The following is a 23,818-nucleotide window of genomic DNA, read 5'->3' on the forward strand; positions in this document are numbered from 1 at the left end:
CACAGGTCCGTCCACACCCAGGACACGGGTGTGGACGGCACAGGTAATGGTGTGCACCTGCTTCTCACGGCATCCACTGCATTTTCCGTGATGACTTTTAATTTCCTACCTCACTTTATGGCTCTTGCAATGATGTCCTTGTCTGGCATTAAGAGTAAATACACCTCAGGGTGCCTGGGTGGCTCAGTCGGTTAAGCGTCCGACTTCAGCTCAGGTCATGATCTCACGGTGCGTGGGTTAGAGCCCCGTGTCAGGCTCTGTGCGGACAGCTCGGAGCCTGGAGCCTGCTTTGGATCCTGTGTCTCCCTCTCCCTCTGCCTCTCCTCTGCTCACACTCTGTCTCTGTCTCAAAATAAATAAACATTAACAAAAAAAATACACCTCCCAAGACCCTAGAGTCCCCAGGCTTAGCGAAGTTCATTGTGGATGCACATTTTCAAGCTTCCAGAGGGAGTGCTGAGGGGCACCCTTGCTTCTACAGAGAAGTGGGTCCCCTCCGCACAAGCCGTCCTGTGCAGCCGGTCCTGGGGAGGCCCGTGGCCAGCGGGGTTCTCCTGGGTGCCGATGCTGGCTGCACTCCCCCGGCAGGGATGGATTAGTGATGCCTGCCTCAGGTGAGGGCTGGGGAGACGGCTTCCCCACTCGCAGCTCTGTCCGGGAGCCCGGCTGGTCCGCAGGAAGTAAGGAAGCCCAGAATGGGGGATTATGGTGGATGGCTGATGCGTTCTGGGCTCAGTACTGTCAGCACCGAGGGGTTCTTTATTCTCTCCCGACCCTGACCTGCCAGCTATGAACACTATCAGCCAGAAGAAGGACTGGGGTGGACAGAGTTACCACCACGGGCACAGGACCCAGTGAGGACGAATCTGAGGCACTGTCTTGCGGGAAGAAGCTGTGTTTTATGTCCACATACACACACAAAACAAAAGCCAAAATAAAACCCACACCGAGGAGCCCAGCTCCCTCCGCAGCTTTGGTAGAGAGCCCGCACCCACCCGCCCTGGGCTGAGACCCACCAATCCTGGGGGTCCGCCTTTTATCTTGTCTCCCACTGTCGCTTCTCCTTCTGCCCTCCCTCCCTTTCCAGTCCTGACGGTGGTCCTAACACGGGCACCAATTCTCAGAGCCAAAACCCCTCACCAGAAGGGCGGGTCGCCCAGGGGTGGTGGCCCCCACCTGTCCTCCCAGCCCTGCCCCACGCCACCACCCCGCCCCTGCCCCACCTGTTTGCGGAGGTAAATCCCATTCCTTCCTGAGATCTCAGGTCAGGAGCCCCCAGGGACGCGTGTACCAGTCTCCCGTCGGGGTCACTTCCTTTACCATATGCTCTACGGGAATCAGCAAACGCTTCCTGTAAAGGGCCAGACCATACAGCGGGGCACGCGGTCACTATGGCAATCACTCCACTGTTGTCCTGTAAGGCAGCTTAGCCAATGAGACCTGCATAAAACAGGCAGAGGAGCGTGATGTGCAGACCCCCGCTCTGTAAAATCCATGGGGCTCTCTTCTGCTCTCTTCCTTCATTCCAACATTTTATTAATGGCAGAGTCTCTCACAAACAGATTTAAACTCCATGAGAACAAATTCATGTCTTTCTACCACCATTACAGTCCATCTGATAGATGCTGGTGCCATGTGGCCCTGAGCCCGGCACTAGAGCAGTGTGCAACCCAGAAGCATGTATCCTGGTTAACACTACCAGGGAAAACCTTTCTCCTTCGCCCTCTACTAAAAACTTGGGAATATGTAGGCTTGAATTGACCACTGCCAGCTTGCTTCCATGACGGGAGAGCGTGACTGAAAGGAGCCAACCTGGAGGTGGTGGACATAATCATGAGGACCGCTTCAGTCCCTGGATCAAGCCGTACCTGAAGCCGTCCCCAGGATTTCTCTGTTATACTTAAGATTTTGTGCCAGCCATTTGAGTTGAGTGTGGCCACTTCAAATGGAAAGAGCCCTAAATGAAGAACTTGATTAGTAAAACACAGATCTCTGACCCCACTTCAATGCTTTTCCAGTGCCTCATTTTTTAACTTGTAGAACTCTCCATGAGCTCATTATTACGTTACAAGCTGCGAAGGTTGTCCCTACTCTATCCTGAGAAGATCTTTGCCCAACAAACTCTCCGCCGTGTTAGTTTATCCCTCGCTGGAAGGCTGCCCAGGGCGTTTAACTAGCTACTGTTCGGGCATATGGCAGTTGACGCATCTATAAGAATCCTGGACTTGGTCCAAGGCCTTTATGGGTGAGGCCAGAGCCCACAGAGAAGAGCATACAATCTAGTTCTAGAACAGGGATGTGAATACACCCCTCCAGGGAACAGCTGGGCCTTCATTCACAGATTCCTGGCCCCAGGAAAAATGAATGAGACTTTCTCACCTGACCAGAATTTACCGCTTCTCTTGTCTGGTTCAATGACTGGAGCTCTTGGAAATGCTTTTTTTGTTTTTTTACTTAAACTGAAACTTATTTTTCTCTCTAATTAAATAAGTTGCACAGATTTCGGTGGCATTCTCAACTGGGGAGAAAGGCAGGAGAAGGGAAGGAGGGGGCGGTGGGGCCAGGCTGAACGCGACAGCGTGAACTGTGTATAAAAATTTATCTCCCGGCAGCGATTTACCGGCTGTGGCTGCCGTTTCCGATGTGCTCCGTGGTTTCCCCCATTACATTAAAATACCTCCATCCATTTTCATTTCATTTGCTCCTCGGGGCTCACGTGCCTTCTCCCCAGCACATCCTCGCGTGCAGAAAGGCAGGCACATGCGTTTGCCGACTCAGAGGGTGAGCGCACAAGATCCCCACTGAAAATATTGACCTTGGCGTGGTTACAAGTGAGGAGATGCTCTTTTGAATCTAACGTGTGGGCTGGGCTCCTGCCACGAGGAGCAGGGAAGGCACCTTCGCGGCCGCTGCCAGGGCTCCGAGCCCGCGGGCGGCTGGCACGGGGCACCGGGCTGGTGAGAGGCGGATCCTGGAGCGCGGGCCCAGGGCGGTGGTGCTAATGGGCTGCGGGTCCAGCTGTAGCCGGCCGGCTCCCCGGGCCCCCTGACCCTTCAGGAGCTGCGGCAATTAAAGCCACGCCTGCTGCTTCTGCAGAGCGAGGGCGAGGCGGGGAGGCGGGCAGAGCAGCCGCGGGGAGGGCAAGGGCTCCTGGCAGTGCGCGAGATGCTATCGGCACGCAGCCTTCCCTCCCATCTGTGCGGGATGTGAGTTCCCCGAGATCGTGTCTGTGTGCAGTTTACCTACGTGCACAGCCGTGGTTGTGCTGTGAGGGGGCCTCTGCCTTACGAGGGCCCAGAACACACAGGCGGCTGCCGCTCCCCCTTTGCTAGTAACACAGGAATCGCACTAACGGCAGCGAACGAACGTGGGGTGTGCGGAGGGCTGGCTCCCGGCTGCCGGCTGCCGACTTGGGCTCATGCCGCTCAGCGAACACCAGCGGCCGGGGGGCCCCTTGAACGGTGCGCGCCAGAGGCTCCCTGCCTGGCCGTGGGGGTGCTCACCGCTGCTCACAGCGCCCGGGGCCCCACCCACCTGGCTCCGCATCTGTGATACGAGGGCCTGCGGGGTCGGGCTCGCATCCTGAGGACCCCTCGAGTGTGCCCACACGCTCGCCAGACCGAAGCCCCCGCCCTCCTCAGTGGTGTCGGGTCCAGCAGCAGCGATGATCTTCCTCTCCCAGAAGTGCCACGCCAGGGGACATGTCTTTGCACTGGGGTCTCCAGATGCTCAAACTTTTTTTGGTTTCTGAAATGAGCCAATCCCAAGGCAAATGGCAAAACGAGTCACCAGCACCGCCTGGGGCCAGGGGCCGCAGCGACGGGGACTTTTCACCCCTCCTCCGGGAGGCTAACGGGTGATACTCCGTGGGCTCCTCTCTGGTGGTTTCTTGCTTCCCGGGGCCCAGGGCTCAGCTGGAACGGGAAGCCCTCCCCTGGACCAGCTCGCTCTCCCTGATTCTGCACAAAGTCAGGACCCGCAAAGGGCTCCCCCAGCGTGCTGTCTGCCCTGCCTGCCGACCTTCCTTCTTCCTCGGGGCTCTTTAGAAGGTGGTACCCCAGGCAGCGGCCCTCCATCCTCACCGTGTTTAACTGCGCGGGACTGTCGTGCTAACCGACGTGCACTGGTTTTCTAGCACCTTCTCACTGTGCAAAACTGGAACTCGGTGCCCACCGGGCACTCCCACCCCACCTCCCAGGGCCTGGCACCCACTCTGTTCTCTGTCGCTGTGGTTTGGGCTCCTCCGGGGACCTCGGACGAGTGGAATCACACGGTATTTGTCCTTCGACGTCTGGCTTATCTCGCTGAGCATAACATGAGCAAGGTTCACGTGTGTCGCAGCCCCTATCAGAATCCCCTAACTTTGTAAGGCCGGGTAATACCACGTCGCGTGAAAACACCACACTTGGTCGATCTACTCGGTGGCCGACGGAGGAGCACTGTGCTTTTCTCTGCGAGGGATTTTCACCAGACCCACCCTTCTGGTTCACACGTGGTTTGGGCTCGATCTTCCCCGAGCTCCCGTTCGTGTCATGCACAGAAATGATTGCTCTTGGCTGTGTGATGCAGACTGAATAGGGACGAGGGACATACGCAGCCTTTACAGCTAAGAGCTGCCCCCCCCTCCCCGAGGCATCGTGAGTGAGAGGGGAGGGGCAGCACCCGCCAGGAACCGGCCTTGAGCGGATGGATGCTTCCAACGGAGGCGGGCAGGACCTGGGGAGCCTCCTGCCCAGGCAGTGGGGGACAGGCTCACTCGGCCGCCCCTTCCGCCACAGCCCGCAGGCCAGGTCGGCGGCACCCATCCAGCCCAGGTGCCCATCCCCAGGTGTGCCCCGGAGGCGAGCCAGGTGCCCGCTCCCAGGTACCTGTTCTTTCATTCCGACGACAGCAATGCTAACACACGCTCCCATCTGAGAGGCTCAGCGTTACTCCGCGTGGAGGAAACCCGCAGATTTACCACCGCCCGCCGTCCCCTTTACCTCTGGGAACTGGACTGTTTAGTTCCAGGAGGGACGCTGGGTCTGCCCTGGACCTGCCTTCGATGCCTTTCTGGATCGCTCCGAGGGTCTCAAAGGTGAGTGTGCTTGCAGGGGGCTGCACACAGAAGGACGTGCGCTGTGCTCAACGGGCCTAAGGGGTGAAGAGTCCCCAGACTGTGTGCACATTTGGAACCTCAGAACGTGACTGGGGTAAGGGTCTTTGCAGAGGGACTGGAACCAAGGATCTCAGGACGAGGTCGCCTGGATCAGAATGGCCCTAAACCCACCGTCCGGAAAGTGGAGATCTGGAGACAGACATGGGCGCCCTCCTCCGAGGCCACTGGGGACAGGTGGGCACGCAAGGTGGGGGAATGGGACGCAGAAGGCGAGGGAGGGCAGAAGGAACGTCACCTTGCGCAGGGAGGGGGGCTGTGGAAGGAGCTGAGCCCGGTCCCTAACAGGTCGGGCTGCATGCAGGACCCGCATCGTCTTGACAGGTGCCGAACCTGCCTGGCTTCAGCTTCACATCTGCCCGATGCTACGGCTGCAAAGTGCCTTAGACGGAGGTCATTATGGGGCAAGAGCACACGATCCCACGGCGCCGAGGTGCCTGGGACACAGCTGGGGCTCGGCGAGTGCACTGCCATCGCTCCCCGAAGGAGGGGGCTTCAGGAAGGACTGCATTTGCACTCCGGCGGGGGCGGCCTGGGCTGGGAACCATGGACATCCAGGTTCGTGGCAGCGAGACCGGGCCACGGTTACTCGACCCATCAGGGCAGGGAGAGGACCTGTTTCGCGGGACGGGTGTGAGGATGGAGTGTGGTGGCGCCCCTAAGGCCCCAGAGCAGACCCTCTGGCCTGCCCCGCTGTGCCCGAAACGCAGAGAGCAACCAGGAGTGGATGTGTCCTAAGTGCTGACGGCAAGATCCGGGACAAGGCAGGGAGAGGCAGGAGGTACCGGCTGGAGCCTGGAATCTGCAGACTTGCCCCCTGTGGCCTTCCGTGCCCACGGGGACCCCCTTCCTACAGCGTGCCAAGGAACCGAAAGCTGACCCGTAACCCCACAAGCGTCTGCGTTTTGAATACGGCTGCCTCCCTGGAAGGAGCAAGGGGGCGTCGGGGGTAAAAACAGCTCCACGAGGCCACTAGACAGTGCCAGCCTTGGGTGCCCACAAGGTCACGCCCAGATGTCGCAGGTCAGGAGAGGCTGTGCCTGGGGCAAGGGGGGCACGGCTCTCACCAAAGCAGGCTGGGCCTGGCCACCCCAGGAAAGGCATCACCGCTCGGAGCCGAGATGCCCACGCGTGGAGTTACGGGCATCGGGCCACGGGGATTCGGCGACTGGGGTCCTGCCGGGAGAGTGCTATCTCGTCAGAGCCTGCATCGGCCACTGTGTGATAACTCGCTCTGCCGCAATTTACATACAAAGACAGCTTATTTAACTTTTTAAATTAAAGCTTAAAAGCCCTTAATTAAAATAATAAATCAGAGAACCATTCCCATGGCAAGGTGGGAGTGGCTGGGTGGATTCTAGATTCCTCTCATCACCCACGCAAGGTCTGGATCGCAGCATCATGTGGCCACTCTCCCCGCCCTGCAGGCTGGACCCCGAGTGCTGATCCGAGCTCAGGTCCCGCCGGGATGCCCCTGCTACACAGGGCGCACGTGGCCGGCTCCCCTCTGCCCCGCCGGGTTTCTCGGACAGCCACTGTCCTAATAGTCAAGAAGCCCCAGGACCCTGCCCACGGCCAGGCACACCCAGTCTCTCTCCCCCGGCAGCCGGTGGGCCAGCACCTCGGGAGACGGCATTGCCACCACCCCGGTCCCGGCCACTTGCCAGAAAGAGGGAGCTTCAGCAGCCAGAACCCGGAGAAGGGCTGATTCTGGAGCACAGGGAAGGCAGTGTAAGCGTTTGTGGGGTTCTGTGTGTCTGCTCCTCTCTTCCCGCCCACGTTATAGGAGCAGGATCCACACAGGGCGGGCTGCAAACTCTGAAGCACGATTCACCTCTGCTGTACTCGTGGCAGAGACGATGAGGACAGTCTGCTGTGCTCCAAGACCATTTTGTTTGTAAGAACAGACAGCAGGGCAGGTCTGGCTCCCGGGCCGCAGCCAGTGGGCAGAGCCCGTCAGGATAAGGTGCACCTGCCCACCATTCGGTTTCGTGGGAAACACCCAAGGAACGGACCCCCTTCCGTAATTCTGCTGCACACAGGACATGGGGGGATGGGGGTGTGTGTGGGCACCGGAGCCTGAAGCTCTGGGTTTGCATCCCTCTAGCTGTGTGGCCCGGAGCAATTGCACACCTGAGCTGTGACTTAGCTTCTCAGCTGTAAGATGTGGGGCTGCGGAGGGGACCCCAGCGGGCTAAGCCCAGGGGACCACTTAGCATAGCTTCGGCTCAATCCCCACCGCACAGGAGTGGTTGACGTACCATCTCCGGGTCTTTCTCTCTGGCGTCACAGTACACACGGGGGATCAGGATGGGAAGGGAATTGGTACGATTCCCCATATGTAGTGTGACACCAGAGACAGAGAATTATTCGCTGATGAGTCCGAACGCATCCAGGGTCTCAGGGCAGAGGAACAACTGTGTCTGGAAGCAAAGGAAAGTATGAGTCTTGAAATGCTTGGATACTTCCAGCGACTAACCCCTCGGGGATCTGGGGAAGGGGATGGACAAGTGCCCACAAGTCCCACGGTCCCACAGGTGGGTGGCCTTGCCGTCCCCACCTTCCAAACCAGAAAGTTAAGGCACAGAAGCAGTAGGACCGGCTAGCCAGGGGTGGGCAGCAGCGTGGACCCAGGCAGCGGGGGCTACCCCTTCTGGACCACTTGGACGGACGACATCTAGAAACGTCCACGGAACAACTTTTACTACAACGGTTACGTGCACTTACACATTTAAAAAAAATGCCTGCATTGATTAAGCGTTGCTCCCAAAATACTATATTTTTTTTAAAAAGGCACCCGCTCTTAAAATTTTGTTTTTAGTTTACTTATTTTGAGAGAAAGACAGGGAGAGCGAGTGGGGGAGGGGTAGAGAGAAACAGAGAGAGAATCCCAAGCAGGCTCCGCACTGTCATCGGGGAGCCCAGGACGGGGCTCGAACCTACGAATTACAAGATCATGACCTGAGCCAAAACCAAGAGTCGATGCCTAACCAACTGAGCCCCCCCAGGCGCCCCAGGCACCTGTCCTTTAAACCTGTTACCCCAGACTTGGTAAAGCACCCAGGGGAGAAGGGGCCCTGTCTGCTGTGTGGATGCCCGTGGGCTCCCAGGCTGCAGCCACATGGAGGTCTTCTGCCGTCTGGGTGATGGGGTCACAAGCACACGGTGTGTGGGGCCGGGCACCTCTTCCCTCAGGCACCGCCGGGGGCTCGGCTGCCAACAGGTGACGGCAGTGCAGGTGAGTCAGGCTGGGAAGCCAGTCAGAAGACGCCACCAGACGACAGGTGCGCTGGTTCAGGTGTGCGGGGCCCGAGGGTCTCGGCTCTCCCGGGGGGGCCAGCGTCTGCCCACCAGCACTGCTCTGGCAGGCGGGAGGACCCCGGGAGGCCAGCTACGCGGCCCACGCACGGCACGGATGACTACGGGGATCGTTAACTGTCCCGTGGGACAGCGACCACACCCCCTCCTCCCTCGCACATGCTCCCTCGTGCCGGTGACACACAGGGGTCCTCCCTCCTCTCAGCTCAGGCTGTCAGCATCCCAGCACACACCATGTTTTGTTGCCCTCTTGTTTCCAGGCTGCCCAACAGGGAGAAAGGCATTTCATCTTTAAAGCCACTTAGCACAGCTGGTGACTCATCAGTGAGGGGACTTGAGGCTGGGCCAGCTGGCAGCTGACACACCCATCCAGGCTGCGGCCACCCCCTCCACGGGTCCCCCCGCCCCGTCCACAGGGACCCCCACCCTCTCCACTGGGACCATCACTTTCTCCACAGGGGCCTCTGCTCCCCCCATGGGGACCCCCACCTTCTCCACAGGGACCCCTGCCTTCTTCCCCGCCCCCGTGGGGACCCTCCCACCCCCTTCACGGGGACCCCTGCCAGCAGGAGACCCTAGAGGCTAGAGGGCCGCTGCTGTGCGTGTGACAGGGAACCTCTATGGGGTGCAGGTCAGTATGAGTTTCTCTAACCACCTTTACATAGTCAATACTGACTCCAGCTTTCTTCATGGTGGTCTTCCTTCTTTGTGCCTCAGTTTCCTCATTTGTGAAAGGGGAACAGTAATAGTATCTGCCTCCCAGGTGAGGTGAGGATTTGATGAGTTAATGCCACTCGTAGAATCATGAAAGACCTTCAGCGCCGGCTGGCAATGACCTTTCATTATGAGGGAATGTTGACATCTGGTGAGGGAAGCGGGAGGGGGGCGTGACTCTGGTCCTGTGGCCATGGCACGCTCAGGGCTCCCCAGCGCACAAACGACACAGGACCTTCATTCATTTGACACATGTTCACGGACCACCTACCACACTGTGCACGGGACGGAGGGTGGAACAGACCGATCCCGGGGTTACAGCAATGAGGCCTCCGGGGACGGTCGTCCGGTCACAGAGCACACAGTGCCTGTTCCTGTGCCTTCGGCCTCAGAGCAAGAGAGAGGGTCTAAGGGGGAATCTGATTCCCACACTCTGTCCCCCCCAGGGCCCTGTTTGCACTGAAAGTGGGTACGGGGAACAGAAATCGGGCTTTGGGAGCAAGGTACGGCCAGTGTGACCATCTCTGAGAGATGGTCCTGGATTCGGGTCAACTCTTCTCAGGGACACGATTCCTGGCGGGAGTTACTGAGCATCCCTGTGAATCCTGGACACCGCGGAGAACCGGGTAATCTTACGCCAGAAACCACCACCAGCTAGACGGAGTGAGAGAGATTCCGTTTCGTTATCAGCCGATCATCACAGGTGGCCCGAGTATGCTATTACCACACTGGTAAAATTCTGTTCCGAATTTCACAAAAACCAAAATTTCAACCTGGAAACATAACTGTTCTCATCGAACCGGCAATTTCCGAACAAGCCCCGACCCACTCCAAGAGCCACTTTATGTCACGGCTTGAAATCTGGTTGGAATTACCTTGATAATAATACAGCCATTCGTTTAGCAACGGTGCACCACGCAGCTAATGGATCTCGGAGGCCTAATTTCTAGAATCCGGTGCCGAACCGTTATCGTACGGCGGGAATTAGCGACGCTTCGCCAGAACGGAACGGCCCGAGTTTGTCTCTGCGTGATTAAAACACAGGTAGTCGCACATTAGTGTTGTTAACAAGACCGCCCATTCCAGCCGGGTGATCCGTCCAGGAAGGGCAATCCGCCAGAGCTCAGTGCTTCCCGACACCTGGAAATCCACGCGCGTCCAGACGTGGGGAGGCTCGATCTGGAATAAGTCTCTACGTGGCGGCTGTCTGGCCCACGAATCCCCGCGAATGTGCCCTCTCCTGTGCTCCTGTGAGCTGTCGAGAAGCTCACCTCCAGCACCGAGCCGAAGTCTAGCGTAAGCAGGCCGCGGTCGCGGAGCACGTGAGCCTTGCGTGACCCAGGGCCGTCGTGCTGAAGTCACACAGGACTAAGGGGCTCGTAGACCAAACGTGGAACTGTAGCCCTCGAGCTGCATCAGACCGCCGCCCGGCCTGTGGGAAGGGGTCACGCCCACTTGCGAGCTGCTGTCCCCGGCTGCCTCTGTGCCACAGGCCTGAAGTGCTTCCTGTCCGGCCCCTTTCAGAAAACATGCCTCGTCCCCTGTCTCAGACCGCAGGGCCTCCCCCCCCGCCGGGAGAGCTGCCTGGTGAAGGCAGAGCCGGGAAGGAAGGAGGGAAGGGCCTTCGCCGGCCCATCCGCTTGCCCTGTGAAGGCACAACTGTGACTTTTACGGATATTAGCTCACGGAGGGTGTCTGCTCACCCGTGAACACGACACCCAGAGACAGCCAAAAGGAAGGTTGAGACTTGATAAAAATTCTCACCAACTCATCAAAGGATGACCTTACATTTGGAAAGACCCAGAAATAAATTTCGATTAAACGGAAAATCAATTTCCAGTGACATTTCTGTTCATCAGGCCCCAAACTGAGGCAGAGGGCATGAGGAGGGTGTGGCTGCCTGGTCGGGCCGGCCGCGACTCCCTCCCCCCCCCCCTGCGTACCGCTGCTCCGCGTCTGTGACCCCTGGCCGGCCGCGTGGAGCCACCACGCACCGTCCCGGGGCCGACGCACCCGAGGCGCGTGCAACCGCGAAGACCGGTGCTCTGATGGGCAAGCTGCAGACCGCTTGTTCTCAGAGGGGGTGCTGCCCACACGCGGGCCTGTCAGATGGCGGCAATGCCGTGTGCCGGACCACGGGGCTCCCACGCCCGTTTGCTCGCAGTCGTGGCTCAGCTGAGAGAGCATTCAAGTTCACGCTTGGACTCCGGCCGTTTCGCTGTAGGGGCCCTGCTCATATCGAACAGAAGTCTGTGGGAGGAGTGCCCAGGTGCACCGGTGGTGATGACGACAATCTCCGCACGGAGGACCGCATCACACCCTGCCGCCCAGAGCCTCTCTCCAGGGCACCTTTCTTCCCCATCCTAAAAACATTTGGGTGATTCTCCACCTCCTTCTGGATCCTGCTGTCACAGGAACCTCTAAGAGACCAGGGCTGGCATCTGCCCAGATCTTTCGACACGTATTCATGGAAGAGACCCAGATTTCAAAGACTCAGTGATCCCCAAATACACGTTCTTGACCCCAAAGCTCAAGCCATCCCTGGTGAACCGCTGTGGTCCCCCGTCGAAAAGAGAGGGAGGAACATGCACTTCCCTCCGGGCAGGGGGGCCGGGGCGAACCCATCGCGGGCGCGACATCCGAGCGAGGGAGCGGGGGCCGCACGCAGAGCCACAGGCAGGAAGAGACACAGGCTGTGTCCCTAATACCATTTGTAATGTGTAATCAATCTTTACGGGCTGTCCTCACGGGGAAGAAATAATGGAATCAACTCACCACACAACTGCAAGCCATGTGTATCCCGTTAAAAACGGGATTGCATCACATTTCCTGGAGCGGTACGGACGACTCCTTGAGGTGGGTGGGAATTGTTTCTAAAAACGAACGCTCTGTGTGATTTAAAGAAACCTAATATGATAAAGGGATGTGCCCTGCCACTCTAACGAGCCCATAACTCATCGTGCGGGCCCAATCCATCCCAAACGGCATGGCCGTTTATGTGGAGTTTTTGAATAAAGGGTGTGATTTGTGATTCATCACATCAAACCCGCTTAAGTCTCTGCACAAATGGCTCCAGAGGTGAACAGAATAGAAAGGTGGAGAGTGACAGGCTGCTTCCCCTCCAGGTGTGGGGCGGGTGCGGGCCCCGGAGGACCAGCCGAGCCGCCAGGGCGTCTGTTCCAGCCAGCGGCAGGGGCTCGTGCTGCCGGAGGTCACCGGGCAGGGGTGCGCCCAGCTACCTGCCCCAGGACCCGCTGCCAGGAGGGCGAGGCTCGCGTCACGTGCCCCATTGCCCTGGCTCCTACAGAAGGCAAAGCGGACTCAAGGCCCCGAGTTCCTCACCCCGTGAAACATACGTACGGCTTCGTGGACTGACCTCCATTCATACTCATGGAGTCACTCGCCTGGGGACTGCCTGGGGCTGGGGAAGCAGAGGAAGGAGCTGCTCACAACGTGCTTCGTGAGAGCACCTCCCCCATGCACGTGCCCTGTGCACACACACATGCCCACATACACAAGTCAGGCCCACGGTGGCTCCTCTGCTCTGCTGGGGGGCAGGTGCAGCTTCCAAGCCTCCGGCTTTCCAGGCAGTCGCGGCGGGAAGCTGGTTGGTCACCTGTTACCAGCCAGGGCTGGGTTCTTGCAAAATTCCCTGTTTTTTTTTTTGGTTGAGGCCCCCCCCCCCACCTTCCGACGGCTGACCTCCACACAGAAAGGTTCCTTCTGGGTCCATCTGACTTTAGGGGGAAGTCAGGACTGATTGGCAGTGGTGATGAGCACTGAGGTGCTGCCCTGTGGCTCTGTGTTCCTCACCATGCCATGCCCATGTGACAGGGGTCACAGGACAGCTCATCCACTGGCCGCCATGGAAGGTGGGTGTCCAGCCAAGACGTGTGTCTGAAGGAGATGCAGGTCGGGGCTTCATCCCGAGTAAACAGAGGACACCAGAAACGGGCAGGGGTGTGGTCTGGGGACAGACCCCAGTCTCTCCTGAAGGCCAAGCGGATACAGAGGATTCCATTCCTGGGACCCAAACGGAGATGGGCAGGGCTGCTCCGAGCGACGGACAGGGGAGAGCCCACCCTTGCGCTGGGGAGGGGACCCCTGGCCTGGGCGCGTGCAGGGGCGGCTTCAAAGACACAAGGCAACTGACCCCCCCCACCTGGCTGCCCCGGGACGGGGTTCCCTACAAGCCATGTCCGAGCCTGGCACTCATCTCGGAGGACCGCGTCTTGGGGCCCCGGCCGCCAGCACTGGATGCACGTGTCCACACGGTGTGATATGGCAACGGCAGCTCAGCATGGGGAGCTGTGGCGAGGAGGGGGAGAGAAGGTGAAAAATTCAGTCTCCGCCACAGTGGTTACCACGGAAAGGGAGGTGACACCAAGTGCCAGCGACGCTGTGGAGCAAGCAGGACGTGGATGGCGCTTGAGAACGTCCCCTCGGAGCCTGAGCGCGTCAGCCTCTGGGGAAGGGGTGCTTGTTACAGATGAGGGGCCGGGGCTCAGACAGGCTAGGCCACCGGCCCAGAATCACGCAGCAAATACGCAGAAAAGCCGTGACTTGAAGGTCCTCAGTGAACCATGAGAGACCCGTGTGTGCCCTCCGTGTCCCCCTAACACCATCCAGATGCCAGGGACGCGGACGACGTCTTTCCAGTGAGATGGACGAAGGCGGGAATCAAAAGGCTGCCTTAAAATACACGATGGAAGCTCTGGATTTGTAAGTTTGGGAAGAAATCGGCGTCTCCCTGGGAGCCTGCTGCACCCCTCCCCCCACTTCCTTCAAAGCACTGTAGCATTTTTGAAAAAGAATTGCCCACGTTTGCATTTCCAAAGGTTTTCAAAGAGCATTCCTTGAGCTGGGAGCTGGTTCTTGGAGGGACGCCAGGAAGACGCCTGTGGTTTCAGAGAGCCTTCCTGACTCCTTTCCAGCCACCCAAGGCTGGAGATCCCCTGCCTGTTGTGATGGGACAGGTGGGAGGGGTGCCGGGGCCCCGTCTGTCACCAACCGCCCTGCCCATTGGCTCAGCCTTGGGGTCCGAAACATGTTTTTCAAGACGGAAGGGAAACGACTTCCCATCGGGATGCTGGAAAGCAGGGAAGGACAGAGCTCATCTCTGAGCTGAGATGTCTCTGCAGAGTCGGGATCCGGCATAACCAAGGATGCTGCCTGGACCCTATCTGTGGGCCTCGCTCTGGCCCCCAAATCTCCATCCCGCCATTGTGACCCCACGAAACGAGGCACGCAGCACCCTCCTGAGGTTTCAGCCCTGTGCTCTTACCAAAGAGCCGTCTCTTCCCGCCAGGTTGAGGATGATATTCCAACCACCTGCCAGTGGCTCTCCTCACCACCTCCTCATTGTGATGCTTCTCCCCAGAACAGGCTTCATGGGGTAAATCTTGCAGTCGGGCTGCATAATCAGAAGGCACTAACTCTGCCCTTTGAATTGCTTAAAAACAGGCGCAATTTATTTGCTATACCGTAAGAATTTATTTTTTTTCCACCCTAAGAATTTAAATTTATGTAATCATGCTTTAATTTTTTTAATAGACATTTCAAGCCACTGAAATGGAACCAATCCGAATAAAACGATGCCCCAAGAAGTTGGCCTGGCAGTTAAAAAAAATTAAATTTGAAAACATCCTAGAGCAGGTGACGGGGTGGGAATGATGTCAACATCTTAGGCAAACACCTTCGCCCCTCTCCTGGGGTCTCCTGGTGATTTATATACCGTTTCTCCTTCTCAGCCCGGAGCCTCGGCCTGTGGCCCTCCGGGAGCCCCCCACACCCAGTCCTCGCGCCGTACCTCTGGCCGTCCACCCAGTACACACCTGTCTCCCACCATTTTCTAACTTTACAAGTGCACGGGAGATCCGACCTGGCCTCCTCAGAAAATACGACTTTTCCACAAAACAAACGGTCTGTGAACCTGGCCAGAACAAAGCTGATCTGGGTCCCCTCCCCACGCCGGCCACGTCGGGGAGAGGAGCCCATCCAACCCCAGCCGGGTACCAGATGCAAATCCGGGTGGGGGCCTTCGGGTCCGACCACCGTTTTCTGGCCAGCAAACCAGAGAAACAAAACAAGGGAAACCCACAGGTCAGCAGACGGGCTCATAAGCATCCGCAAGGGGCTGAGACGGGAGAGACGCACACTCGATGCTCTTTGTTCCCACTGGGCCCCCTCTGGGCTCATCCTGTCTTGTCAGGGAGGGAGGGGGCAGTGCCCGGTGCCCCTCGTGTCAGCCCCCCTGCGTCTGAAGTCCAGCCAAGCAACAAGTTACCCAGGAGAGCTGAGTGTGACCTTCGAGGGGCCACGGTTTCTGGGTGCCAGCGTCGGGCCCGGGGCCCCTCACCCCGCCAAAGCCCAGCTGTTAACCGCAGTCTGGCTGGTCTCCTGCCAGTCTCGTTTGCAGATGCAATTCATCCACAAGCTGCATTCAAAGCCTTCGTCCTGTGTCCCGAATCTTCCCCGAGCGGCCCAGAGACGCCACTCTGCCAGCACTGATACAGCCCCCCAGCCACACTCCAACAGCTTCCCTCCACGGCCACTGCCATCAGCCTGTGATACGGTTCTCGCTGCTCACCTGGCCGCGTGGGCCCGGCCACAGGCTCCTCGAGGGGTGGCCGCCCTTGCGTCTGCAGGCGCGTGAGCTGGGGTGCTCCTCTCACCTCCAGCGGCCTCTTCATCCGCGACGGCGGCCCCAGGACGCAGACACAGAGGGGCTATCCAACCCCAGGCCCCGCGGCCGACACACACAGCCACACCATGTCCACTGGGTACATGCAGCGTGCGAGGAACTAACAGAATTCGGGCTGTCGGCGCCGGGGGTTCAGGATCTGGGGCGTCCCTCACCTACCCTGGCAGGGTCAGGGCTTGGGGCGGCGAGCACGTCTGTCCTGCCATGTCTGTGGCCAGGAGCCTTGGAGATGCCCGCCCACAGGTGTCCGTGCAGTGAATCCATGAAAGAGTAAATGACGACACGGCGAAGCTAGGGTGTGTGTGTGGGGGGGGGGGGCGGGGGGGGCAGCTGGTTTCCCAGCAGCATTGCAGCAGGTGCCCGTCTGCCGTCCCCCAGACCCGCCCCACCCGCCCGGTGTGCCCTGAGCCCGGACTGGGAAACGCCCGGCTCCGAGCTTCGGGGTGTGTCTCCGGCCCCCGAGCGCTCCCTGAGGGATGCCCGGCCAGCCCTCCCGTGGCACCTCTTCCTGCAGGGGCGCCTCCTCCGGAGGGGAAAGGCCTGAGTCCCGCCGGTGGATTCATCGTCAGAGTTTCAGTGCTCTCAACAGGCTGACTTGTCACGTCCGGGACGGGTCTCCAGGCAGCACGCAAACGCTCCCCCAACTCGGCTTGCACACAGTTGGCGTCCTCGCTCTTGGAGCCAAGAGAAACACACCGCCGCCCATGAGACTCCAGTGGGAAACATCACCCACGAAAGGAGGGGACCCGGAGCCCTCTACGGAACCACCGAGCGGGTACCAGCCGAGACTGGAAAATGCCGCACACTCGGCAGGTCATGTGTGCCGGCGGCACTGGGAGGCCGAGGGCTCTGGCATCTGGGCAGTGAGGGCTGGTGGGAAAGGAGTTTGCACCGTGACTGCGCAAAGCAAACCCTGGTCGCCAGCTGGGTCTTTCCGGAAAGTGGGGGCGGGGGTGGGGGAAAGCGTGGCCCCAGGAAGCCGGGGCGGGGAGTCCGCATGGCGGTCGTCATCCCTCCCATGCCGTGCCCATGACAGATCAACGCCCGTGACCCCAAGGCGAGAGGACATTTCGCTGGGACCGGCTGCCACAGTTTAGGACACTTCCGGCAGCGTTCTGAAATGTTCATTGGCCTTTCGCGGCATTTACTGCCACTTCCCAAATGTAGACTTTTTGGACACGGCCTCACTTTTCGCATTTTTTTTTTTTTTAATTTTTTTTTTTTTTCAACGTTTATTTATTCTGGGGACAGAGAGAGACAGAGCATGAACGGGGGAGGGGCGGAGAGAGAGGGAGACACAGAATCGGAAACAGGCTCCAGGCTCTGAGCCATCAGCCCAGAGCCTGACGCGGGGCTCGAACTCACGGACCGCGAGATCGTGACCTGGCTGAAGTCGGACGCTTAACCGACTGCGCCACCCAGGCGCCCCACTTTTCGCATTTTAAAGGTAATTTTCAACGTAACTTAAGGGAGAACTGCTTGGCCTTTCAGAAAGGCTGCGTTTGTCCCCAGGGTGGTCGGCAAAGTGTGAGGCTCGTGGGGGCGGGGCCTTCCACCTGGTGGCCCCGGGTGCCGCCCACCAGGATGGGCCCTCGGAGGCGGGGGCCCCGTGTCCCCCAAGCCCACCCACGCACAAATCATTTCCTAAGGGCCCCACCTCGCTCACCTGCACGTTTAATTCCTTCTTCACGTAAACGTGACTTTACCCAGCGAGCGTATTTGCCAAATTCCAAGATCCCAGTACTAAGTCCTTCCCTAAATGTGAAATTCGGTTTTATAAATCATAAAAACTCTCCTTCCTCAGGAGCAGGGAGACTGACCAGCTCCCGCAGGTGAGCTGTCGGGGAGTAGGGAAGACGGCCCATGGCCCACGCCTCAACCACCCAGGCTGCACCCCAGCGTCCAAAACGTTCCCACACTGGCATCTGCCCAGAACCGGTCAGAGTTCGGTCGGGTACCGGCCGAGAGGAGCTTGGCAGTCTGGGGTCCCAGGGCCAGCCTGTCCCCACTGAGTCCCGTGCGTCCCAGCACCATGAACACAGAGAGACCCTGTGCCGCCCATCACACCTCCTGCCTGGATGGACACGCATCCCACACGCTTCCCTGCGGGGATCCGATGCCCTGTTTCCCAGACGGTGGCAGAGTACTCATGGGGCCCACGGCAGAAGGCGGCATACGCCCCCTGTCCCGGCAGGCCGGCCAACAGCAGCCTTTCTCTTCTGGGGGGCTATGGACACCTGGGGCTGGGTCCCTCTCTGCTGGGGACACGGGGCAGCGTCCCCCCGGGGGGAGGTCCCACCGTCTGCAGAGACGCAGGCCAGCTGTGGGTCTTGGAGGAAGAGGCCACCTTGCCGACGTGGCACCTGCCACATTCTTTTTAGCTCAGCTGAAATGGCTTCTTGCTGGCGACACAAAGAACCCAGGTCAGAATCTCAGCACCTTCCAGAGCACCTTCCAGAACGCCGAGGGGGCGAAGGTTACTGGAAAGCTGTTCCGTCAGCAGCTCCAGCCAGATAAACAGATTTCTAGTTGCCCCTCCCCCCCCCCGCCCCACCCCCCGGGGCAGCGTTAGGGCAAGGAAGGTACCAACCCTGTCAAATAAACATTACAAAAGGCCCATTTACCCTTGCAGAGTCACTTGTAACGGGCACCATTCAGGAGGGGGGCCGCAGCTGCGGTCTGGGAGCGGACGCCTCAGCCCCTCTAGTGTGACCACACCCGACCACGGCCACACCACGTCACATCTCAGCACCAACACGCCCAGGTGCGCCCTCCGCGTTTTGCTTTTGACACATTCTTATAACCAAAGTTAGAAAGAAAATATTGCTCAGTTTGGCAATGTCGTAAGTGACAAACGAAACCTATTACGGCTGAGAAATTAGCAGCGCTAAGTGACATTTGCGAATTTAGCAACAGTTTTATTGCTCGACCAAACTTTTACTAACAAAAGAAACTGTCGCTTCTCCAAATCACGGGCACCTGGAAGATGGTTTCTGGAGTCCACCAGAAGCATCCGAGGGGCCCCTGCCAGGCGCTGATGAGTATCCTGGAACCCCCAGTGCACACCCTTCCTGATGCCAGAGCTGTTTACCAAAAGGAACAGAAAAGCCCTTTTAAGATGTTGTGCTTACATAATACCCCTCATGTGTTTCCAAAAATCCACACGGTTGGCGGTTGGTGAGGGCTTTTTTTCCTCTTACGCCAACATGGAAAATTCCCCAATATTGTGCAAAATATGAATTTTCCACGAAAAGGATTGTTACTTGCGTGATCATGGAAAATAATACTTTGGAGCCTCATAACTAACTCTGTATCGTAAAGAGGGTACCTACTGCAAATTAAAGCAATGAGATAATTAACTTCACGCTCCTCCGTCTGGCAAATGCGCAATGTCTCAAAAGCGCTGGGGGGGAGGGAAGGACTCTCCCACCACGGCTGGGACGGCAGGCTGGAACAGCCTTTCTGGAGAGTAAGCGAGCGACAGCACGGGAATTAAAAACACAACTGCCCTCTGATGCGCAAATCCGGGTTCTTCCGGAGTCACACACGATGCTCTGCGCTGCCGCACTGTTCGGAATGACACAGAGTCAGAACCGGCTTCTGTCAGTCAGGACGGGGTGTATTTTGCCGCACTAACAACCAGCCCACAAACCTCAGGAACTTAACCCCAAACGATTCCACTTCCAGCTGGGGCAGCCCTCCGGCCGGCTGCCCTGTGGCTGTTGGCTCGGCGTCCCAAGCTGCTTTGGGTTGATGAATTTCCATATGGGAAAGGGCCCCGAATGGTCTCACGTGGGCGGCTGGATGGTTTGACATTTGGTGGCACACACCACTGCCACTCAGATTCCATCGCCCAAAGCGAGCAGCGTGGCCACACCTGATCCAAGGGGCACCCCCACCAGGCGCCCTGCAGGTGAGCAGAGGCGGGAAACTGGGGAGAAGCAGCCACGGCCCTGCACCCCACCTCCCCGGGAGAATGGGGAGTGTCTTGTGGCATGTTTGTGGGTGGGCAGCGGCCAAAGGGCACCGGGTTACTACGTGCCAACGGAGAGAGATCTCCAAACAATATTACGTAAAACAGGTCCCCTTCTAGTACGACGCGGCACGGTCCCATTCACACACTTTTTAGATAAGTCTGTGCAAAATTTAGCATGGCTTCTGTACCGTACGTCATGGAGAACAGAGAAGGTACAAAAACACGGATGGAGAGATGCCACAGGCAAAAGTGTTGCTTCTGGTAAAGAAGGAGATGTCACTTATCGTGTAGTGATCTTCTTTCCGTAGAAGTCTATTAACGTCTGCTGATTCTGGACGGCGGCCACCCCAGTGTTTACGAGGTCGCTGGCACTTTTCAGTGCTTTATGGAGTTTTTTAAAGATACAAAACTGGGGGCACCTGGGTGGCTGGTCGATGGAGCGTCCTACTCTTGACTTTGGCTCAGGTCACGATCTCATCGTGTGTGGGATCGAGCCCCGAGTCAGGCTCTGTGCTGACAGCATGGAGCCTGCTTGGGATTCTCTCTCCCCCTCTCTCTCTCTGCCCCTCTTGTTCACGCGCACACACACTCTCTCTCTCAGAAAAATAAAAATGAAAATAAATAAAGATACAAAAAGTAGGCAGTACATGCACTGCAAAGAGGAACGCGCCCCATACGGTGGCACGCAAGTGAAGAAACAGCAGAGAGCGACGGCGGCCAGGCCCCTCCGATGCTGGTGAGCCCCCGACGGCTCGGTCGCTGGTCTGACGGGTGGCCTCTCGGGCCCAGCTTTCCTCCCAGTGCTCCATTGATACACATTCAGTGCACGTTAACTCACTTGCACGAGGTATCGACTCCACTGCTATGGCAGCAGATGATGGAGAATTCCACATTTTGATTAATAACCTGAGCAAATACATACAGAATTCATGATGACTGCAGTGTTTAATTATTTTCTGGAGAGGGCGGGAAAGACATTAAGTTTCCCTGAGACACCTTCCGGGCACACGGGGAAAATGGCAGTGAATACGCTATTTTAGGCAGCAACGGGGAACCGTCAAATTTGTCCTCCCACCCATCCTTCCGCTTTTGACAGTCTGTGATGAACACATTGAGAGAGAAACCTGAGGGTGTGCCGAGCCGGTGTGCCGAGCCTCAGCGCCGGGGAGGGCTGGCGGGGGGTTCCAACTGCACACACCCTTGTGCCATGACCGCCTTAGTGGAACGGGTCAGGGTCAACCGCGTCACAGGAAGCCACCAAATTCTAGTGCTGCCGAGGGAATCAGGATTCCTAACGCTGCCTCCGGCCAGCCTCGAAGACGCCTAAATAAGCCGGCACCCAGCCGTACCACACGATTCCATCGAGGTTCTGGAAAACACCCCAGAGTCAGACACAGGAGTGGGAAGCACCTACTGAGAGCTGTGGCGGCTCTGAGCTCATCTGTCATTATGGGGGACTTGTAAGGTCCTGCTGCCCGTTCCCCTTGTTACAGCCACAGCACCCAGCACTTGGGAGGGTGCACGGAGCACCGCCTGATATGAGCTTGTGAAGACTGAAAGCCCAGGACCAGAAGCTGACATTATGTGTCCCAAAGCACATTCTCCTGTCTCACCCATCACAGGGGTGGGAATTTTCCGTGATTAGATATCAACATCTGGGGTATTCGTTCTTCTGTGCTGTTCTTTTTTCTTTTACATGTTTATTTTTGATACATATATATGTCTATATCTATATCTATACAGATATGTATATATATAGAGAGAGAGAGAGAGGGAGGGAGGGAGAGAGAGAGAGAGAGAGAGAGAGAGAGAGAGAGAGAGAGAAAGCATGAGCAGGGGAAGGGCAGACAGAGAGGGAGACAGAATCCGAAGCAGGCTCCAGGCTTCAAGCTGTCAGCACAGAGCCTGATGCGGGGCTCGAACCCACGAACCGTGAGATCATGACCTGAGCCAAAGTCGGACGCTCAACCCACTGAGCCCCCAGGCGCCCCTCCTATATTCTGTTTCAAACGTGGCTCTTGGTGGTTTTGTGACTGTTTCTTGATGCTTCCCAATTTCCAGAGCACAAGCACCGTATTTACTGGTATTTTTTGCTGGGTTTTATACATCTTTTCATAGAACTCTTTGCCTTTCAATAAAGTCAATTTCTTAAATGTGCTACCACATGCAGGATCTTTCTAACTGCGGTTTCTAAAGCTGGATAAGCAATATGTCGCTGTTCTTTCGTGTTCCGCCCACTTCCTGAGCACCTGCCCAGTGAGGCCATGTTTGAGGCGCCAGCACGGCAGGGGTACCAGACCCACACACGTGTGTCAACTCGGCCTCTGAGGTCCCTCTTGGTCTGTTACCTGCCCTTCCTCTGTCCTCACATCCTCATCTGACCACAACCCCATCGGTCTCCCATCCTGGCTGAGGTTGCTGGGCAGCAGGGGAGGAGAGGGAGGGGAGGAAACGGCAGGGGACGTGCTGAGCCTGTGGCTGCTCTCGGGGTGCCGTTCCCCTTGGCCCCCCAGGGCACGGACGGCCCCTGGAAGGAGGTGTGGCACGGGAGCAGCTCCGGCCAATGGGATGTGTGCAGAGGAGGCTGTGGCTGGGAGCAGGTGTGGTCTGCTCCCTCCTTCCCTGCGGGACAATCACAGGCACAGGTGCCAGGGGGTGGGGGCTGCGGGATGGAACCCACCGAGAACCAGGAGCCAACTCAAGACCGACGGTGGCCTGGGATAGTTTTCTGCACTTCTGGGCGGAACTGTGTCCCCCCCCAGGTTCACGTGTTGGAGTCGTGACCCCCAGCCCCTCAGAAAGTGACCGCACTTGGGGACAGAGTCTTTAAGGAGGTGACTATGTTAATGGGGTCATGGAGTGGCCCTGGTCCAATAGGACTGGGGTCCTCACAAGAGGAGGAGATAGGGACACAGAGGAAGACCATGTGAGGACAGGGGAGAGGACGACAGGAGGGAGGCCCCCGGAGGAACCCACCCATGACACCTGATCCTGGACCCCCAACCTCCTGATCGCAAGAGAGAAAACTGGGCTGTGCCCGGTGCCCGGATACCTGGCCCGGCAGCCACCGAGGCCCACGTGGGGAGTGAGCTGCGGCATGGAGCTTGGACGTGGGGAGAAAGGCGAGCGGCAGACATGGGGAAGGAGGTGGCGGACGTTCGCAGGGCCTGGGGTGCAGGGCTCAGGAGCCCGGACTGCATCCCGCCTGGGGGGCTGTGGCACGGAGATCAGGACCCTTCCCTGGTCCTCCCCGCACCCCAACAGCATTTGGACAGGAGCAAGCTTCACGACGTCGAGGGCCAAGCACCCCGTGCCCAGGCGGGAAGCCGAAGCATCACGGCCCTCGGCATGGGGCAAGTTCAGGGCCTCTTGTGGGCCAGACCCTGTGTTCCAGCCCAGCCCAGCCCGGAGCCCCCGCTCAGCAAATACATGCTGGGTCAATGAGAAGTGGTGTGTCTGCACGGGGGGCTGCCCCCAGTCACGGTCTGACCCAGGCCTGGGGAGTCACTCGTGGTGGATATCGGGGCAACTGCAGTCCTTGTCAGGGCGTGCCAATGCAGCGGGGGAGGGCCTTTGGTTCCCTGCACACAGGCAGACAGGGGTCGTGTTCACTCTCCCAGTGACGGGCTGGGGCTGACCCGGTGCCCCGAGGACGGCAGGAGGAGCCAGGGACCCAGAAATCCTAGCTGGCCTGCATGCACCACGCGCAGGGGTCCTGCCCGAGGGGCACGGACAGGGGTGCCCTGGGGGTGAGCTATCTCCCTGGCTCCCAGGAGGTCAAGGCCACTGAGAACCAAGGGGCAAGAGGGAGAAGGGACGGGGCCAGAGCTGGGCTGGGCCGGGTTTGGCCTCCAGGTTGGAGCTCGGACTATTAATTCTATCCTTTCATATCCATGCAGAACAAAACTCTGTCTGTGAAAACACCTGTCAATTCGGTTGCTTGGGGGCCTCC

The 23,818-nt window shown here is 58.3% G+C and overlaps 1 protein-coding gene and 2 long non-coding RNA genes across 4 annotated transcripts in view; all 3 read right to left on the reverse strand.

The window, feature by feature from the left end:
* Positions 1-23,818, reverse strand: part of CDH4 (cadherin 4) — a 542,698-nt gene that overhangs the window by 288,539 nt on the left and 230,341 nt on the right. The window lies entirely within an intron of this gene.
* LOC123579909 lies at positions 11,225-18,427 on the reverse strand. The gene is made up of 3 exons (XR_006703002.1): positions 17,557-18,427; positions 14,472-16,564; positions 11,225-14,085 (listed from the first exon to the last, which is right to left on the reverse strand). It is a non-coding gene; the product is annotated as an uncharacterized LOC123579909 (long non-coding RNA).
* LOC123579907 lies at positions 18,788-19,348 on the reverse strand. The gene is made up of 2 exons (XR_006703000.1): positions 19,223-19,348; positions 18,788-18,973 (listed from the first exon to the last, which is right to left on the reverse strand). It is a non-coding gene; the product is annotated as an uncharacterized LOC123579907 (long non-coding RNA).

Source organism: Leopardus geoffroyi, chromosome A3 (genome assembly GCF_018350155.1).
Source record: "Leopardus geoffroyi isolate Oge1 chromosome A3, O.geoffroyi_Oge1_pat1.0, whole genome shotgun sequence".
NCBI lineage: Eukaryota > Metazoa > Chordata > Mammalia > Carnivora > Felidae > Leopardus > Leopardus geoffroyi.